Source organism: Ambystoma mexicanum, chromosome 10, assembly GCF_040938575.1.
Source record: "Ambystoma mexicanum isolate Mex_15411 chromosome 10, UKY_AmexF1_1, whole genome shotgun sequence".
In the NCBI taxonomy this organism is placed as follows: Eukaryota; Metazoa; Chordata; class Amphibia; order Caudata; family Ambystomatidae; genus Ambystoma; species Ambystoma mexicanum.
The window spans coordinates 211329062-211343416 of NC_090932.1; positions in this window are offsets into that span (position 1 = coordinate 211329062).

Below are 14355 nucleotides of genomic sequence, written 5' to 3' on the forward strand. Positions count from 1 at the left end.
ATGCTGCATCATCTAAAAGACCATCCCCTGAAGTGCCCAAGCTACCTTGTAGAGGAGGAGCCAAGTACCCCCCTCCAACTGCCCCGCCTTTATTACCTATATAGTGGGAACCAAAGTATGTGACGTATGTGGAACAACTGAACTAGCAAAGAGCAGAGTGTGGACTCCGTGCAGTGCCAATAAGAGTACCTATACGTAAGAAGATCTGGGAGGCAAGGTAATCATTGAGAAAACCATACCTGCATACAAGACAATAGGATGGCCATTTAAATGAGATTCCTGAAGAAAGAGAGCAGATGAAAGGCAAAGATGAATGGTTAACGTCACACAGAGAGGGATGACACACACAGAAGAGATGCAGAGACCAGAGAATGCAAATATTCTACAAGGCATCAGGAAAGTATCAGGGATAAGTAATATCTTGGCATCAAGGTGAAGAACTTATGCCACAGAAACAGATGAAGATATTACGCTAGTTTAAACGTGTTCAGATGCAACAGAAATGCAAGCAGCAAAGTAATCTTGAAAGCCAACTTTAAGCTTTATAGTAAACAGATTGCAGCAAGCACCAATATATATAGCTGCATATGGACAAGCAAAAGATGGATGTTTCCACTATGCATTATAAAGCAGTGCAGAACATTAACAAGAATGCCTCACTTCAGTGTGTCACAGTTAAAAGCAATTAATTTACAAATGAAATCTCAGAAGAAGGAGTTGGATGAGCCCAGAAGCCATGGTTTTATCAAACAGGAATAGGCTGACATTGGATACAAATTGTGTGAAAGAACAGAGACTCCCGTTTGGGAGGCTTGGGCAAAACAAAAGATGTCAGAGGACTATTAAAAAAATAATATTAAATAAACGGAAAGGCTCGATTTTATGCTGTCCAGTCACGTGTTAGGAGGAAGATGGCCGATCAAGGTGGTCACACCTACGCCGGAGGGCGGGCTGTGCCTGCACTACTTAAAAATTCTCAGCGCACAGTACAAACTCAAGGCCAAACATCAAAGGACTAATTGACACTGGGCCATTGAGGTGATGATGGATTGATATATTAATTGATGGGAAGCTAGTTTTTTAGAAGAGCCTACAAGCACCTGGATGTCCAGTCTGCATGCTGCTAGACGTAGGTGCAAAAGTACTGATGGGGGTTAGAAGCCAACCAATTGTAGGCGACTGTGTAATCAAAGGTCCTATAGTTTGTGTAGCCAATGGAACGTTGTGTATTTAGTGATGTTCATAGTGGCCATTTTGAGGGGAGGGCTTAGTTGCCCCACCTGATGTTAAGTACCCTATCACTCTCCTTCACGGTTCTATACCGATATGGAACTTATACTTAGATATTCACTTAGAGCCTATAATTTTCCTCAATATGTTCTGTAGTTTGCTACATAGGTAGTGACCCGCTCTGGATTTCTGGTCAGACCAGATGTCCTTTGCGGGTCCCACATTATTATTATTATTATTATTATTATTATTATTATTATTATTATTATTATTATTACTATTATATTTATTGAACATGGTCCTATCTTCTGGATGCAAAGAAGAACTTTACAGGTCATAGGGGGAAGCACATGACACAGCAAGCAGATTGCAAGGGATCAAGGAAGAAGGCATCTCACAATGTGGACGAGGGAAATGGGCAATTTGTCAGCAAAGGACATTCAAGCAACTAGGGGAGGAAAAAGGGGGGAATCACCGAGTCTCAAGTTAGGTGGGGAGAGGACCAAGTTGTTAAGGATATATTATTATTATTATTATTATTATTATTATTATTATTATTATTATTATTATTATTATTATTATTATTATTATTATTATTAAAAAAGGTATGGGAGCCCCTCTACTGAGAAAGAACACAGCCAAATAACTTGTCCTATGTGGAGGTGCCCATTTGCGAGGGTCTACAACCATGCTTTAGCTCACTGTACTTTTCACAGAGGAGAAATATCCTTTTGCGTATATGTCTGGTCACACCCACACTGTGCTTCTTTAATCACAGTGAGCAAGGGGTCCACGCTGAATTACCCTAGAAAAGGTGCAGTGAGCTAAACATGGTTGTATACCCTCCCGAGTGGGAATCTACACAGAGAGCAAGTTATTTGGCTGTATTAATTCTTGGTATATGGGCTCCCAGACCTTTTGCATATATTTTTAGGTACTTGGTATTGCACCCTAAATTATCAAGTTTAATGCAGACATAGACCCTTGCTCACTGAGTTTAGAGCTGCACAGCTTCACCTCGCTGATGAGGCCCAACTATGCCGAAACACGTGTCTGGGGTTGCTGTTGGTACTCTTGTTCAGAGGAGAATTGCCATACCATTTCTATGTTGGACTGCCTAGTGGGTGAGAACAGACCGATCTACAAATGGTTATTTCTCCTCTTTGAAAGCTACAGTGAGCTAAAACATGTTGTAGATCCTCCCGAGTGGGAACCTAACCAGAGAACAGATTATTTGTCCATGTTACTTCTGAGTAGAGGGTCTCCCAGACACTTTGCATATATTTTATGGGACCTTTGATTTTACCTTTAAGTTACCCAGGATAATTCAGACCTGGATCCCTTGCTCACTGTGCTTAGAGTCACAGATTCACCTCACTGATGAGGCCGACTATGCCAAATCAGTGTCTGGGATTTCTGTTTGTATTCCCTTTCAGAGGAGAATTGCCTCAGCATTTCGGTGCTGGACTGCCCAAGTGGGTGATGTTAGAGAATGTATGTAGTATGGAATTTGGGCAGTAGGTGCCCAGATGCCTGCAGGCTTTCGACACGTTACAAGCATATAGGAATAGAAAATAGAAATAAACATTTTTACATTAACATTTAGAATTGGGGGTTGAGTAGAGTGAGGTTGGATTTACTTAGGTCATGCAAATGCTAGCATAGCCATAGGTGCATAAACACAGTTGGGTTCTAAGTCAAATTAAATGGAAAGCAGCAGTGCCTTGTGAAAAGGGAAAAATTCAGAGCAGCTGAGCATGTAACAGAAGTTTGATTGGCCTTGAAAGAAACCAATCATTGTTTGCATTAGTTAGATCGGGAGGAAGAAAGGGAAGGAAAGGGATGTAAGTAACATTATTCTGCAGCAGCATCCTATCAGAAGTCACAAGGGGGTGGTAGAAGCTGGACAATTACACCAGCTTGAAAATTACAAGAGCTGACACATGATGTGGTTAGAGCTGATGTCATATGAAAAGGTGGGGAAATTTAAAGAAAATGTATACACGGGCGTAGAGAAATGCAGAGAGTTTTAATAGAAGATGAAAAGGGGGGTTAGGGACTCTTGACTGGACTTGGCGGTTGGAGTCGGACCTGACTGGAATTTCCAGTGAGGTCTGGCTAAGGGGTGTTGGTCGGATAGGGACAAACCGAGTTCTTGTTAGCTGCAGTAAAGGAGAATCAGATATATTAGTGCCTGTGCACAACAATTGATGTAACAAAATTGATTCAAGCTGATGAGATTGCTTATATAAAGCGAATGACCACAAAAGGATGTAGCAGTCTTTATTTTTGTCTAGAAGTGGATAAAGTACTATGTCTGATGGTGCGTAGCTGAAAGGTCCAGAATAAAACAATGAAGACTAGCAACCTGTAAGAGATAATCTACTTGTTCCTACAGAGCGACCAGACTGATATGCAAATGGGTAATTCTCCTGTGTGAAAGGTGCAGTGAGCTAAAACATGACTGTCAGGTCTTCGGAGTGGGAATCTACGTAGAGGGGCTCAAAGACCTCTTGCATTTATTATTCATAGTCATATTCATATTATTATTATTATTATTATTATTATTATTATTATTATTATTATTATTATTATTATTATTATTATTATATGACACCAGTATGACACCAATATTTCTATATCCTGTATATTTGTAGATTCCCAGAGGCCACCATGTTTAAAATAGAGAAATGTTTTTAGTTTCATATGATATAAGGCTCTCGAAGCAAATCATTTCTCATTTTGGATCGTGCTGCCCATGTTTAAAGGCAGACCCTTACTGTTGGAACTTTGGGTTCCCTTTGTCTGTTGGTAGGAATGCACATCACTTTGTGGCTGCCATCTCACCAAATGTCAAGGCAGCTAACAAGAGGTGTCAGTAGATGGGCTAAACACACTTACATCGTTACACTATACTTTTCAGCGTGGGGCAGTATGAAACTGGGGTCTGATAAGTAGACTTCACTTTCAGAGACCGCACATCAGCCTATAGTAAAAATGCAAACTGCTCTGTTATAATTCTCCCTCACAGATGGCATTCTGTCACATTCTGTACATAGATCACATGGAAAGAAAGTTCACCATTTTCAAAATGTTAATTTCATCTTCTATTATGAATATGTGTAACATTTGTAAATAATTTCTCATTTTAAAAATGGAAAAAGAAAATTCCACCCAAAAACCTTTTGCTTTCTAAATTTCAAAGAGTACATATCTGCGCTGCAAAACTAAAGCTGCCACATTGTTTGCACGCCCCAAGTACATTTTTAAGGCTTTAAGTTGTTTTGCCAATTTAATACACTGTTTACACTATGAAAATATATTACAGTAAAATATAATGCACAGAAATGTATGTGTCTCCAAGGTTGAATTGTAACGTTTTACAATGTTTGCCATACTTACAGATCTATGGGATAGTCCTAGTTACCTTGCAATTCTTAATTATTGTTAATTCTCCTACATAAAGAGATTCTCACGCTAAGTGCGGTATTTCCAGTGAGTTTTTTTATTGTTATAGTGGTATAGTGTTTCGATGCCGAGGGGTCCTTATCAAGACACGAAAAATTGTAGATGGGGCGGGGGATGCTGCCCCAGGCTGTGTCTCATAGAGAGTATATGAGTATGCTCTATAACCGTGGTGTGTATCATACACAGAGTGAAAGATCTCCACTCCGCGTACGACACACACCATGGTTATAGAGCATCAGCTCTAGACAACAACAGGCCCAAGCCTGGGAGAAACATATTCATACTCATATACTCTCTATGAGAAACAGCCTGGGGCAGAATCCCCCGCCCCAGCTACAATTTTTCGTGCCTTCATAAGAACCCCTCGGAGTCAAAACACGTGTTGGCTGACCACCATTAGACTATGGCCCTCATTCCGAGCTTGGAGGTAAGTATCATCCCTTACCGGCATGGCGCGAATAGCGTGTCTGTGCTGGCAGCAATCCGTTAATAGAGGACTATTATGACTTTGCGGGCATGAGCTTTGCGCCATGCCGGTAAGGTACCTAGCGCCATGCCGCAAAAGGGCCCCAAAATGCCCTTACCGGCATCAAGCGCATCGTAGATAACACTACCGACATAGTCCAAAGCGGCATTAGTGGTGACTGTAAATAGCGGACACCGCTATTTACAGTCACCGTAAATAAGCGGAAGCGGAAATAGCGTCATCGCACAGAAACGGGAAGGCGTACGGTGGCCATCTTTAAAAACACAATCCATTGCCATCCTCACCACACAGGAACCTTGGGACACTGGTGATAGTCTAAAAACTACATCCTACTAGCCAAGAATGCCTAAAGCTCTGAAGAAGGTATCTGCCCGCCTCCGGAAGGAAAGATTCAGCCAGGACGAGCTCCAGATGCTCGTGGATACCAGCCACACATGAGCATGCAGCCACAGTATTCAGCAGCAACATGAGGCTAGAGGCAGTACTGCGCAAAAAAGAGATCTGGGCACTTGTTGCCCAGAAGGTCAGTGCAGTGGGCAATACACTCCACACGGTGAAAGATTGCCGAAAGCGGTGGGATGATCTGCGCCTAAGGGTGCGTAACATACTATCAGTAAACCACACCCAGGCCATGGAAACTGGAGGAGGACCGAGTTCACCCATAAAGCTCACCCCATGGAGGACACATGTGCAAGCATGATTGGCCCTGTATCGATTGAAGGCATGGGTGAGATGGAGTGTGGCGCTACGACATCTGACAATGGAGGTGAGTGTCCAAAGTAAACACTGCTATACCAAATCTGATGAAAGTCAATGCCAATGTCAGCCCAAAGAGTCAGCACCATGGTCGGCCACACACACACACTCCCCGTAAAGTAGGCCAAAGCATCATAGACACATGCTGATGCCTTGTGCAAGGCAATATCGTACATGGCACATACCACACAAAGCTGGATATTCCACGCCGCACACAGCATGCATGACCAAAATAGTATGCATGTCAGACAGCGCTGTTCCTGGCCAACATGAGTGACCCCGACATATGGCTGCATTTACCTCTAATGTGTGAAATGACGTGCCTTAACCAACAGAAATGCCTATTACCCACAATTGTGTGAATGAGCAATTGTCCCAATGTATGCATGATGCCTATCCAAACATCACTCATGCCGTCCCTCTCTTCCACCCCCACAGGCAGTGGGCATGACAGTGAAGAGCAGGACACCACATCTTCACAGGCCACACCCACTAAGAGGTCCCAGGAGGACAGCAACCGTCCATCAACCTCCAGGGGAGAATCCAGGGGGTGCCGTGTCCCAGCAAGGAAGCAACCGCAGCGACACAAAGCACCTGCACCACCAAGGCCCATGGAGGGCACACCCCCCACACCTCCCACCCACTGTTCTGGCTGGAGACACCTGTCAGACACCCCATTCTGAGGAGTCCAGTGTGGCTGGGGAGGTGGCAGCTGTCACGCTCACCTGATTCCCACGGAGGCGCAGGTCTGGCTTCGAGTGCTGATGCTTCTTCTATGGTGAAGCGCAGGGCTCTGAAGATGGACTCTCTGGCTCGCAGGAATATTCCCCTGTGCGTGAAAAGGGAGTATTACCCACTGACGGAATAATGCTCAAGCCTCCCACTCCCTTCCAACCCTCCACGATACCCTTCCTCGATTCCCCGCGAAGTCTCACCTTAGGGTCTGGAAGGATGAGTTCTCCATCCTGCTTCTGATGCAGGGGCGCGTTTAAACCCAGTTACTTCACTGGATTGAGGTTTCATGGGAGTTCAAATAAGCTTGACTATTCAGGTAAGGCGCTGTAAGAGTTCTGTAGCAAGTTCAAAAGTTCAAGCTTAATAATAATGTTCATTGTCTTATTGCAGCAAGCGCTAATGCTTATGTCTTTTTCCCCTTAGGGGCCGGGGTTCGGAATGCCAGAGATATGGCGCCGACCCGAAGTGAAACGTGCAGTTCCAGTAAATGACAGGTAAGTTCTGGATGAGCGTTTGGGTAATGTCTTTGCATTCGCTCATTCAATGGGCCTCATTACACGGACGGCGGTAAGGGTTAACGGTCACCGTTAATGGCAACGGTGACCGTTAACCCTTACCGCCGTACTACGAGGTCCCTTTGCGGGTTGGAGGAACTAACGCCTGCTTCTTGCAGGCGTTAAGTACCAACCCGCTAAGGGACCTCGGAGCTAATTACGGCACCGCAAAATTGCGGTGCCGTAATTAGCGCCTTCCCCATTCCCATAGAGCCCTATGGGGCTGAAATGGGAATGGGGAAGGGCAATGGCGGAAAGGGGATTTACCGCCCCTCCAACCTTGGAATGGGGCGGTAAATCCCCTTTCCGCCAAGGCGGTGCCGGTAATTTACCGGCATGGTCCAGGGTGCTAATAGCACCCTGGATTACCGCCTTCCGTGTAATGAGGCCCAATGTCTTTGTCTTTTTTCCCCATAGGGGCCGGGGTCCGGAATGCCATGAAGCGGCAGGACCCGAAATGAAATGGGAATGACCCAACAGGTAAGTCTTAGAAGGAAACTGAGCTTTTCCTATTCCCTTCCTTCTCTCACCTTGTGTTCTTGTCTTTTTCTCTCTAGGCTCTGGGAAGTGGCTGCGGATCCGGATGATCGCTGCTGAAGATGGAGGTGCCCAGGAAAGGTGAGTGAAATGCAGCGCTGCAGCGATCGAAGCGAAATGCTTTTAAAATGATGTCTTCCCTTTCAGGATTGTCGGAGTGATGTCTCCGTTATGCAGCTTTAGCAGGTAAGGTCTTCTTTCTCTCCAATTCTCTCTTAGCAGGTGACCCAGGATGCTGACAGGCGTGGCTGAAGTCCAGATGCAGGAGCTGACACGGTGAGCGTCCAGTTGCGAGGAGCAGAACAACGCGAAGCGTGAGTTGCTGATCGGGCGTGGTTTAAATAGCTTTGGACGAAGTTCCAGGTATGTATCCTTCCACCAATCAGGTATGTATCCTTCCCCGACCACACCCAGGGGAAAGTAGTCCCACAGGTAAAGTAGTTCCATTCAGGCCTCAAGAGGGCCTGGATGTAGCAGCATGGTCTGCATCAGGTAAGTGCACATTGAAACACTTGAACACTTGTCTAGCTTTATGAGCGCCAAAACAGGGGTCCAACATGAGCCTGGCGCCTAAGGCGCCAGGACTGTGTCCAAAGGGCACCAGCTTGGGCCCGCTGGCACTTCCCTGGGGGGAATGATGCCTGCCTCTGGGGTTGCTGGGTCGGACCTGGCTCCTTAGAGGTAGGCATCATGACAGTACCCCCCCTCAAGGCCCCTCCCAAGGTTGTTCCCTCCGGGGGTCTTGGCTTGTTCGGAAATCTCCGATGGAACCTTTGTATTAATCGAGGTGCGTGAACATGGTTACTAGGCTCCCACGATCTCTCCTGAGGTCCATATCCCTTCCAGTCAACAAGATAGAAGAGTTTGGACTTTAACACCTTAGAGTCTAAAATGTCTTTAACTTCGAATTCTAATTCCCCATCAATTTGAACTGGGTCTGGAGGCTTGGACAGTCGAGTCCCTAGTTGTACTGGCTTCAAAAGTGATGCATGAAAATCTGGATGAATACGCATGTTAGACGGTAAATCCAGTTTAAAGGCCACAGGATTGATTATAGCCTTGATGGGATAAGGTCCTATGAATCTGGGATTGAAGGTTTGCGGGCTCTTGAGGGGTAAATGTTTCGTTGCTAGCCATACCTGGTCTCCTACTTGGTAAGGAGGAGTTTTACTTCGGTGCAAATCAGTGTTTTCTTTATACTTTTTCTTGGCTTGCTGTAGATGAGTTGCAGCTTCTTTGAAGGCTCGGGTTATTGTGGAATGCAGATGATTTACTGCGGGCATTTCCAGGGTCAGAGGTGGATCTAGATCAGAGGTCCGAGGATGGTGACCATACAAAGTATAAAAAGGAGTTTGTCCGGTTCCAGAATGCACTGAATTGTTGTATGCATATTCTGCGATCCAAAGGATGTCTTTCCAATTTAACTCGGATTGGTGTAACATGCACCGAAGATATTGCTCGAGAGTCTGATTGGTTCTCTCGGTTTGTCCGTCGGTCTGGGGGTGGTGACTGGTGGATAACTGCACATCTATTTGTGCTAGTTGGCAACCCTTCTTCCAAAAATGGGAGATAAATTGACTTCCACGATCCGAGACTAATATGGAAGGGAAACCATGTATGCGAACTATATTCTCCAGAAATTCCTTGGCCAAGGTGGAAGCTGAAGGCAAACCTTTTAAAGGGATAAAGTGGGCCATTTTGGAGAATAGATCCACAATTACAAGGATAGTGTTGTAACCAGCACAAGGAGGCAGGTCTGTTATAAAGTCCATTGACAAGGTGTGCCATGGTGCCGGTGGAATATCCAAGGGTTGAAGTAGGCCGGCTGGCCTTTTCTTTTGACCCTTGTTTTGGGCGCAAAGACTTTATGTCTTTTCTCCAAGAAGGCCACCAGAAGTGGCGTTTGATTTTCTCCTCCGTTTTAGCGATACCAGGGTGTCCTTCCATTAATGATTCATGATGATGGGAAATAACAAGTTCTTGCAATTCTTTACTAGGCAGAAACAACCGCTCCTGGAAGTAGGGTAAGTCATCCTTAATGGTGTAATGAGGACCCTTTTGACTCCATTCCAGTAAGGCTGAAGAGTCTAGAAGTTGTTTTACTTGCGTTTGGATGTCCTCAATAGTTTGCAATGAAGTTAGGCCTAAGATTCTTTGTTCAGGTATGATTGGCACAGGTTCTAAACTCGAATTGGGTTCTTCCATGCCAATCCGGGATAAGGCGTCCGCTTTACCATTCTTGCAGCCAGGGCGATAGGTAATTACAAAATCAAATTCCGCAAAGAATAGAGCCCATCGGAGTTGTCGTGAAGATTGAGCTTTGGCCGTCTTTAAATACTGTAAATTTCTGTGGTCCGTAATTACGTTGATGGTGTGTCTTGCCCCGAGAAGGTAGTGACGCCAAGCCTTGAAAGCAGATTTAATAGCCAGTAACTCTTTGTCGGTAATTGCGTAGTTGATTTCAGGAGGAGAAAATTTCCTGGACCAAAAGGCCACAGGGTGTAGTTGGTTAGTTTCTGGGTCCCTTTGCGACAGGACAGCTCCCATGGCCGAACTGGATGCGTCGGTTTCCACAATGTATGGGAGATCTGGGTGCGGGTGCTTCAATATAGGTGCAGAGGTGAATTTGGTTTTCAGGTCCTGAAAGGCTTGTTCGGCCTCAAGAGTCCATTCAAAGCGTTTGTTTTTCTTTAGGAGAGCTGTGATGGGTTGGACTGTTCGGGAAAATTCCGGGATGAATCTTCGATAGAAATTGGCGAAGCCGAGCATGCTCTGAACTCCCTTTTCCGAGCTAGGAGATGGCCATTTGAGGATGGCGTCCACCTTTCGCAAGTCCATTCGGACTCCTTGAGGTGTCAGGATGAATCCGAGAAACTCCACTTCTGTGGTATGAAAAACGCATTTTTCGTGCTTTGCAAATAGTCTGTGCTGGCGCAATTTCTCAAGAACTGCCCTAACATGTTTTCTGTGATCGGATTCTGAAGAAGAGTACACCAGGATGTCGTCAATATAAACAACGACACAGACGTCGATAAGTTCCCGAAGAACATCATTCATAAAGTACTGAAAGGCGGCAGGTGCATTGCACAAACCGAAGGGCATCATCTGATATTCGAAGAGCCCAAATTTGGTGCGGAATGCAGTCTTCCATTCGTCGCCTTCTTTTATACGCACCAGGTGATAAGCTCCTCGGAGATCTAACTTGGTGTACACACAAGCGTCTTTCACCTGGTCGATAAGCTCTTGGATCAAGGGCAGAGGATAACAATTCTTAATAGTTATTTGATTTAGGGCGCGATAGTCTATACATGTTCTAAGGTCGCCCTCTTTTTTCGGCACGAAGAACAGAGCTGAGAAGACAGGAGACTTGGACGGGCGAATAAAACCATTGGCTAGGTACTGATCTAAATACTGACGCAAATGTAGGTTCTCAGGTTCCGTAAGAGCATAAATCCTACTACAAGGTAGTTGAGCATTGGGTACCAGATCGATTTGGCAACCATAAGACCGATGGGGAGGTAAAGTGTTAGCCTGTTCTTTCTGAAAAAAGTCTTGGAATTCTTGGTATTCTGACGGTAGCTGTACAGGGGTGGAAGTTGCTGAGGCTAGACCCATAACTGAATTTCTTGGGTAACAAGTTGGTTCACAATCAGGAAAACTTATCTTCTTTGCTCGCCAGTCAATTCTGGGATTATGTGTTTCTAACCAAGGAATTCCAAGAATTACTTGAAATTGTGGGGCCTTGATCACATCAAACACGATTGCTTCCCGATGTCCATCCTGACCCACCAGTGTCATTTCAACAGTGGAATGCGTTACAGGCCCTGAGGCTATTTCGGTTCCATCTACTGTAGTATGACATCTTGGGTTACTTTCGGGCGGAGAGGGAGCTTAATCCTGGAAGCCAATTCACGGTCTATGTAATTTCCGATAGCTCCACTGTCGATGTATGCTTTTATAGCATGCAACAGCTGAGGCTGTTTTGGGTCCACAAGCACCATTGGCATGACAAAATGCGAGGTCAAAGAGTTTGTTTTCAAGCTCGGCAAGCAGACCCCTACGCTTGTCGGGCTAGGTCGTTTCCCGAATCAGGTGTCAAAAAATCGTTATCAGTGGCTCCAACCACCTTCTTAGGTGGTTTAACCGGACAATTTCGAAGAAAGTGACCGGAAGTCCCGCAATACAGACAAAGTTGCATTTGCCGCCTTCTCTCTCGTTCCTTCTGCGTTAATGGTCCTTTAACACTGCCGATTTGCATAGGTTCGGATACGTCGGTACTCTTGGAGTTAGCGTGGGTTTTGATCGGTACTCGGGTTTCGTGCTTGAACCGATCTGCTTTTCTATTTTGAAGTCTGTGATCAAGTTGAACCACCAAGTCTATGTAGTCTGCGCAGACCTGGGGTGGATCTACTATCTGAGCTAGAACATCCTTAAGCTCTCCGCGCAGGCCTCGATGAAACAATGTGATCCTTTTGTTTTCTGGCCATCCAGTTTCCACAACCAGTCTATTAAAGGTGGCAATGTAGGACAGGAGATCCTGATTACCTTGTCGTAAGGATAGCAGTTCATTATCAAGGGCATGTCCTTGAGAGTGTCGACCAAACAATCTTTCCATGCTGGCCTGGAAACCCTGAATATTCTGGAGAATGGGATCATCCTGATTTACCAATGGAATAGACCAATCGGCAGCACTGCCACTGAGGAAAGATAGTATAAAGGCTACCTTGGTCTGGTCGTTAGGGAAGGCCCCGGGTCTGCATAGAAAGTGTAAACGACATTGGTTCATAAAGACGGCATATTTCTTGGGATCCCCGCAAAACGTTCAGGCGGGGCCAAAGGCATGTGTCCAGGTAGATTGATTTGTACCGGGTTATTCAAACCCATTGATGTGGAAGTACCTCCGGAATTAGGTAAAGGAGTGTGCCCTGCCTGGGCCTGCAATAACCTTTTGGCCAAGTCATCTGTTCTTTCCTTGGATAGGATCAGTTCTCTTTTGAGAGCGTTAGTCTCCTGGCGGGCTGAGTGCACTTCAGCCCGTAATTCCCCCAAAATCTGGGCCAGCTGATCTGTCTCGGAAGTCTCCATAGCGCCAGGGTGGGAAATTGTGGGTAGGCTTCGCGTCCTGTCACGCTCACCTGATTCCCACGGAGGCGCAGGTCTGGCTTCGAGTGCTGATGCTTCTTCTATGGTGAAGCGCAGGGCTCTGAAGATGGACTCTCTGGCTCGCAGGAATATTCCCCTGTGCGTGAAAAGGGAGTATTACCCACTGACGGAATAATGCTCAAGCCTCCCACTCCCTTCCAACCCTCCACGATACCCTTCCTCGATTCCCCGTGAAGTCTCACCTTAGGGTCTGGAAGGATGAGTTCTCCATCCTGCTTCTGATGCGGGGGCGCGTTGAAACCCAGTTACTTCACTGGATTGAGGTTTGATGGGAGTTCAAATAAGCTTGACTGTTCAGGTAAGGCGCTGTAAGAGTTCTGTAGCAAGTTCAAAAGTTCAAGCTTAATAATAGTGTTCATTGTCTTATTGCAGCAAGCGCTAACGCTTATGTCTTTTTCCCCTTGGGGCCGGGGTTCGGAATGCCAGAGATATGGCGCCGACCCGAAGTGAAACGTGCAGTTCCAGTAAATGACAGGTAAGTTCTGGATGAGCGTTCGGGTAATGTCTTTGCATTCGCTCATTCAATGTCTTTGTCTTTTTTCCCCATAGGGGCCGGGGTCCGGAATGCCAGGAAGCGGCAGGACCCGAAATGAAATGGGAATGACCCAACAGGTAAGTCTTAGAAGGAAGCTGAGCTTTTCCTATTCCCTTCCTTCTCTCACCTTGTGTTCTTGTCTTTTTCTCTCTAGGCTCTGGGAAGTGGCTGCGGATCCGGATGATCACTGCTGAAGATGGAGGTGCCCAGGAAAGGTGAGTGAAATGCAGCGCTGCAACGATCGAAGCGAAATGCTTTTAAAATGATGTCTTCTCTTTCAGGATTGTCGGAGTGATGTCTCCGTGATGCAGCTTTAGCAGGTAAGGTCTTCTTTCTCTCCAATTCTCTCTAAGCAGGTGACCCAGGATGCTGACAGGCGTGGCTGAAGTCCAAATGCAGGAGCTGACACGGTGAGCGTCCAGCTGCGAGGAGCAGAACAACGCGAAGCGTGAGTTGCTGATCGGGCGTGGTTTAAATAGCTTTGGAAGAAGTTCCAGGTATGTATCCTTCCACCGATCAGGTATGTACCCTTCCCCGACCACACCCAGGGGAAAGTAGTCCCACAGGTAAAGTAGTTCCATTCAGGCCTCAAGACGGCCTGGATGTACCAGCATGGTCTGCATCAGGTAAGTGCACATTAAAACACTTGAACACTTGTCTAGCTTTATGGGCCTGGCGGCTAAGGCGCCAGGACAGGGGTCCAACATGAGCCTGGCGCCTAAGGTGCCAGGACTGTGTCCAAAGGGCCCCAGCTTGGGCCCGCTGGCACTTCCCTGGGGGGAATGATGCCTGCCTCTGGGGTTGCTGGGTCGGACCTGGCTCCTTAGAGGTAGGCATCATGACAGCAGCCACGGCACCCCTCACAGTGGAAGACAGCCCGGATGACATCT